The following is a 6064-nucleotide window of genomic DNA, read 5'->3' as shown; positions in this document are numbered from 1 at the left end:
ACTTCGCTCAATCCCTGCTTAATACTTAAATCTCTAACACTCGTTTTAAGAGCCTACGATGAAGAGGTGTTGTATGGGCTGTACGTCTTTTGTGGGAGAAAAAACTTGCTCTGCTGCAGAGCAGGTGCAAGTGTTTTATTAAGTGCTCCCAATGTTTCATAATATATATTTACACAGATATTCATCTCTTTCCTCAACCTAGTGTGCAAGCACCAACCACAACTAGGGATACACTGAGGCCCATTTTGTACCTTTAGTCCCACTGACTTTCCTGTACCATGTCGGCAAAAAAAAATCAATTAATTAATACACAAGAGAATTATTTATTTATTGAGATATAGCGCAGAGTAGGCCCTACCGGTGTTCGAGCTGTGCTGCCAGGCAATCCCTGACTCAACATTCAATCTAACAACAACAAAAAAAAATTGTCCCGTCAAAGATTCAGTCTGTCAGGAGGTTTACGAGTGCGCTGTGATCTGCGCACTACCCCCGGTGACCCAGCAGGCACCGCTGGCGAGGGTGTTTTGGGTGGGTCTGGTGTTGGGGGCGTGAGAGGGGTCTGTGTGTCTGCGTGAGAATGTCCATCCTCTTCAGGGGACCCCAACCCCTCTGCCAGCGTCTCACCCTCTGGCAAAGTCACTGGTGGACATGCTTCCACAGTAGTCTGTCTCACTTTGCCTCCGTGACTGGGCACAGCAGGTCCAAACTTGACTTGGGCCTATGCCCCATCAGCATCTCTGCTGGAGTGCGGGCAGTCGTAGTCTGTGGCATGAGGCGGTATTTAAACAGGAAACATGAAAGCCGAATGCTAAGAGAGTCCCCTGTCATCCGCTTCAGGCCTTCCTTGAAACTGTCTGAACAGCCATTATCAGTGACCAAAGTGTCAGGCAACCCGTGGACTGCAAACACTTGCCTGAGTTTGTCTATGGTTGAGGGGGCTGTGATGTTGCTCATGATGTGAGCTTCGATCCATTTAGAATGCGCATCTACCATTACAAGAAACATCTGCACCATAAAGGGGCCAGCAAAGTCCAAACATGGCCTAGGCCAGGGGTGGTCTGGCCCCTCCTATAGGTGCAAGGAGCTGGTGGTGGCATATTCTGATTAGTCTGACATTGCGTGCATGATTTTACCTTGTTCTCCAGATCCTGATCCATTCTTGGCCACCAAACGTAGGATCTTGCAAGGCTTTTCATTTGAGACTCTCCTGGGTGAGCCTCATGAATTTCCTCCACAATCTGTGAACGGCCAGGGGAGGCACGATGACCCTTGCCCCCCCAGAAAATGCAGCCATCCTGCAGACTTTGTTTTGTCTTGCTTTTGGCATAAGGCCTCAGTTCCTCTCCTTCCACGACTCAGGGCCAACCCTGTAAAAGAATAGTCTTGACTTGGGACAGGACTGGGTCCCTCTCTATCCACTGCTTGATCTGGGTTGCCTTTACAGGTGTCTCTGACAGCCTCTCCAATGAAAACACTCTCTGGAGGCACATATGTAGTAACAGGTGTCTGTAAAGGTAGTTGACTCAGTGCATCGGCATTTGCATTATCTCCACACGCTCTGTACACTATAGTATACCGGTAGGCTGACAATGTAAGAGCCCAACGCTGTATCCTGGCTGAGGCTAGCAGTGGGATGCATCTAGTCTCACTGAACAGGCTTATCAGTGGTTTATGGTCCGTATAAATTGTAAATACACGTCCATAAAGGTACTGATGAAAGCTTTGATCGCAAAAAAAATGGCCAGACCTTCTTTGTCTAGCTGTGAATATCCCTTCTCAGCAGCTGTCAGGATACGTGAAGCAAAACCAATAGGCTTCTCTGAACGGTCCTCCATTACATGTGAGAGAACTGCCCCGACTCCATAGGGCAAGACATCACATGCAAGGGTGTCTCCCTGTCTGGGTCATAGTGAACAAGCAGTTTCGCTGAGTGGAGGAGTTCTTTCACTTCCTTGAAATCTTTCTCCTGCTCTTCACCCCACTGCCACTTAGTGTCATTGTGAAGCAGCTTATACAGTGGGGGCAAAACCCTTGAGTGGTCAGGAAGAAACTTGCCATAATAATTCACCATGCCCAAAAATGATCTGAGTTCCGTGACAGTCTTAGGGCTTGGGGCTTCCTTAATAGCTCTCACTTTGTCTTCCACAGGGCAAAGCCCCTCAGCTGTGATCTTATGTCCCAGGTAAGTCACACTCGATGCCAGAAACACACGTTTTCCACATTTCAACCACAGCCCTGCATCTGAGAGCCTCTTCAGCACCCGTTCTAAGTTAGCCAGACGCTCCACCTCCATAGTCCCCATGATCAAGATATCATCAAGGTACACTGCTACATGCGGAATCCCCTACAGCAAAGTGTCCATTGTCCTTTGGAAAATGGCAGGGCTGGACGCCACTCCAAACACCAGGCGATTGTACTTGAATAATCCCTTGTGCCTATTAATTGTGACGTACTCCTTTGAATCCTCGTCGAGCAGCAGCTGTTGGGGCGTGGCTCATGTCCAGCTTTGTGAACAGCTTACCCCCTGACAGGGTCACAAACAGGTCATCCACCCATGGCAATGGGTACTCCTCCAGCCTAGAGACCTGATTCACCGTAAGCTTATAATCCCCCATATCCACACCGTTTTGTCTGCCTTCAAAACTGGAACAATGGGAGCCACCCTCCTTGAAAACTGGACGGACTCAATAATGCCCAGCCTCTGTGAACATTCCAGCTCCTCCTCGACTTTGCCTTTCATGGCATAGGGCACGACCTGGGCTTAAGAAAACGAAGTGTAGCCTCAGGGTCGACATGGAGTTTCACTGTCACACCTTTCAGTGTTCCTAGCTCCTCCCTGAAAACGTCACTGTACCGCTGCGGAATGTCCTCCATCGTGTGCGCATACTTAATTTCATGCCAGTTTAGCCAGATTTTGCAAAGCCAATCACCACCCAAAAGACTGGGCCCCCTGCCCTTAGCTATCACTAGCCTGGCTTCAGTCTTCTGACCCCCAGCTGAAATGTCCACATATAACACCCCTAAATGAGGTATGGGCTGCCCCGTATAGGTCCTAAGTTTGAGCTTTGACGGTCTGATGGGAGGCAGGTTGGACCCACATGTCCTCCTGTAGGTCTCCTCACTAATGACCGATGCAGTAGCCCCTGAATCAATCTCAAACTTAATGTCCTTTCCCCTGACAGTGACTGTGGCATAATATGGTTCAGGTGGTTCCTCATCTGTTTCCACTCCAAACACGTCGTAGGCACACGCTGCCTCTTCATCTGCTTCTCCTAGATGGTGTGTGGCTGCCTGGGCCTGTTGAGTTTTCCTCTGCCCAGGGTGAATCTTACCCTTTAAACTTCTGCACTTTTTAGCTAATGTCCCTTTTTGCTACAAGCATGGCAGACAGTGTCTTTGAATTTGCAATCATTTGCATAGTGCGTCCCTCCGCACGGAAAACATTCCACCCGCTTTACCTGTTTACCAGTCTCCCTCCTGACTTAGTGCACTGCCGCCAACTGCGACCCCCATGTCCTTTCTGGATATCCTTGACATTATTAGCAGCCATCTCCATGCCTTGGGCAATCTCTAAGGCTTTCTTGAAAGTCAACGGTGGGGTTTCCCCCAACAGGCGGCGTTGTATGCTGTCATGATTAATGCCGCATACCAATCTATCATGGAGCATGTCATTCAACACCGCTCCAAAATTGCAATGCTCCGACAGCTGCTGAAGCTCGGCCACAGACTGAGCTGGCTTCCTGAAACGACTGTGAAACTTACACCATTGGACTATCACAGAAGGTTTCAGATTGTAGTGGTTCCCCGAGAGCTTGACCAGTTCGTCATATGGAATGTCCCCCGGTTTCTGCAGTGTGGCTAAATTCCTTATCAGCTTGTAAGCCTTTGCCCCACACATACTCAGGAGAATAGAGCGCTTCTTAGCCTCCTCAGTAATTCCATTAGCACAGAAAAAGTGTCCCAACCTTTCCTCATTCTCCAGCCAGTCCTCCATTACCTCCACAAATTCAATGATAGTCCCAAACGTAGCCATCTGAACGTGAGGCCCCTTATTGGCACTGCTGCTCCCGTTCAAAACGTGCCGATAAATTCACAAAGCCAGTTCACCTCATCGCCAAAAATATGTGGTAACATCCACCTTGAAAAAGGCACACTCGACAACTTCATGCCAAAGAAACAACTTTATCTCAAACGTCAAAACCGATATGTATATACAGAGGCTTTCACAACCCATACAGCATGGCAGGAACACTATATACAGAGCACATCGGAAGTAAAAAGAATGGAAGTAAAACCCCCCATTATCCTAATTAGCATTTACTTACTTTTAATAATGCTCACATTACAACACTTTGCATGTATTTATCATCGTACATACACTTCAATCATTCTTCCCACCCCTCCCCTCTGCCAAGTGTCCCTTCTGCACACTACACATGTGCAGATTTTCTACTTGACAGATAACACCAGCCTGGAGGCAGCACGACATATCTGGAGCCATCAAACCACAAACAAATGTACAGACAAACAGACCAACGGAACACTTGACAAACAACAAGTCTAAACAAATAAAATGTCTTAATAAACTTAACTGATTTTTTTTCTGTATGTGTTTGTATGTACTACTTTAATTATTGCTCTCTGTTACAGAGCCTATCGGTTTGAATCATTGCTGCCCTCTGAATGGATGCATCTTGATCTGTTGAATATTTTCACCAATTTCTGCATTTTCAATTTATTTTTGATGAGGGATGACATTGCTCCTCCACACAGATATCCTGACTTGCTAGGCGTTTTTTTTTACAAGCAACGAGTTGAAATGAATGACTTCCTCTTTAAATGGCTTCAGGTCTAAAAGCAGTCAAATTTCCTTCTGGCATTGAAACATTGCTGATCCTGGGATAAATGTCCTGTCTTTCACTTAGCTTATACGTCATAGTCAGATAAACCTGGAAGTAGCAACTTTGCTGTTGATCACAAGGGTGGATTGTGGTAAAGTGGAAATGAGAAAGGTCAACCCTTTACTCCTTGAAAGGAGAAACTAAGGACAAGAATTATTGCCAAAAAAGTTGGCCCTTATTTATGCATGTGAATTTAGTGTCCTCACCCTTATCCTGGTTGTGATAAATCCTGATGTGCTTATTGTATATTAGAATAATAATCTCTTCATCACACACTAACGGATAAGTAAACTGATGGATTATTATATTGAGGAAGTTACATTTTAGGCCAACTATTGCAGTGAATTATATTTATTCACATTCACCTTAGAAGCCCTGAAAAATAAGCAATTGGTTCTGGTAACTGTACAGAATGTTCCATTTTATCATCATTTAAAAAATTAGAACAATGTTATCAGATTTATTTCATTAAAAAAGTCACAACCACCTAATAACAATGATTCACTATATAGAACTTGTAAATCTCTTTTGTCAGTGCTTGTCACACCCAAGGTTCGTAATTTTCCAGACTTTTCAGGATGAATTTTATGTTCATAGATTCATAAATGTTTTGCCTTTGGGGTCTCATTGCACATATCAGTAAGCTTTAACATAATGTCTATGATGTTATTGTTTTGCTTAAGTCAACTTTTCAAAGCTGAATGGTTGATAAGTCGAAGAACACTTGTGTTCCCCACATCCCGTTCTTTGCCTCAGATGGAGACAGAGCACCAGCTTGGTGCTGATGCTCAGTTAAGTAATTGTTGAATGCAGCCAGGGCTAAACATACCATCCATTGGTTATTATCTCAGTTTTATTAGTGGCTAATATAAGCAAAAACTAACCAGTGCTGCTTAAGGTTAGACTGCTCTTAAAGGCAAGATGGATTGGGGCTGTAAAGTTGCTGGACCTACAACTCCAGCAGCCTAGGTTCAATCATGACCTCTGGTACTGATCATGTGGAGTTTGCATACTCTCCCACTGACTGTGCATGGGTCCTCCCACAATCATACGAGTTGGTATACTAATGGAATACTATAAATTGCTGTTGTTGTGTAGGAGAGTGGTAAGAGGCAAACTCGTTCATTCCATTATTCATAATTTTACTTCATCTATAACTATAA

At 45.3% G+C, this 6064-nt stretch overlaps 1 pseudogene; it reads right to left on the bottom strand.

Annotated features, from left to right (window-relative positions):
* Nucleotides 1-669: 669 nt before the first annotated feature.
* LOC134343710 (uncharacterized protein K02A2.6-like) lies at nt 670-4033 on the bottom strand (annotated as a pseudogene).
* Nucleotides 4034-6064: the final 2031 nt, after the last annotated feature.

The sequence above is a fragment of the Mobula hypostoma genome, chromosome 3 (genome assembly GCF_963921235.1).
Source record: "Mobula hypostoma chromosome 3, sMobHyp1.1, whole genome shotgun sequence".
Classification (NCBI taxonomy): Eukaryota; Metazoa; Chordata; class Chondrichthyes; order Myliobatiformes; family Myliobatidae; genus Mobula; species Mobula hypostoma.
The sequence above is the reverse complement of the archived record's forward strand: the minus strand, read 5'-3'. Positions and strand labels throughout refer to the sequence as shown.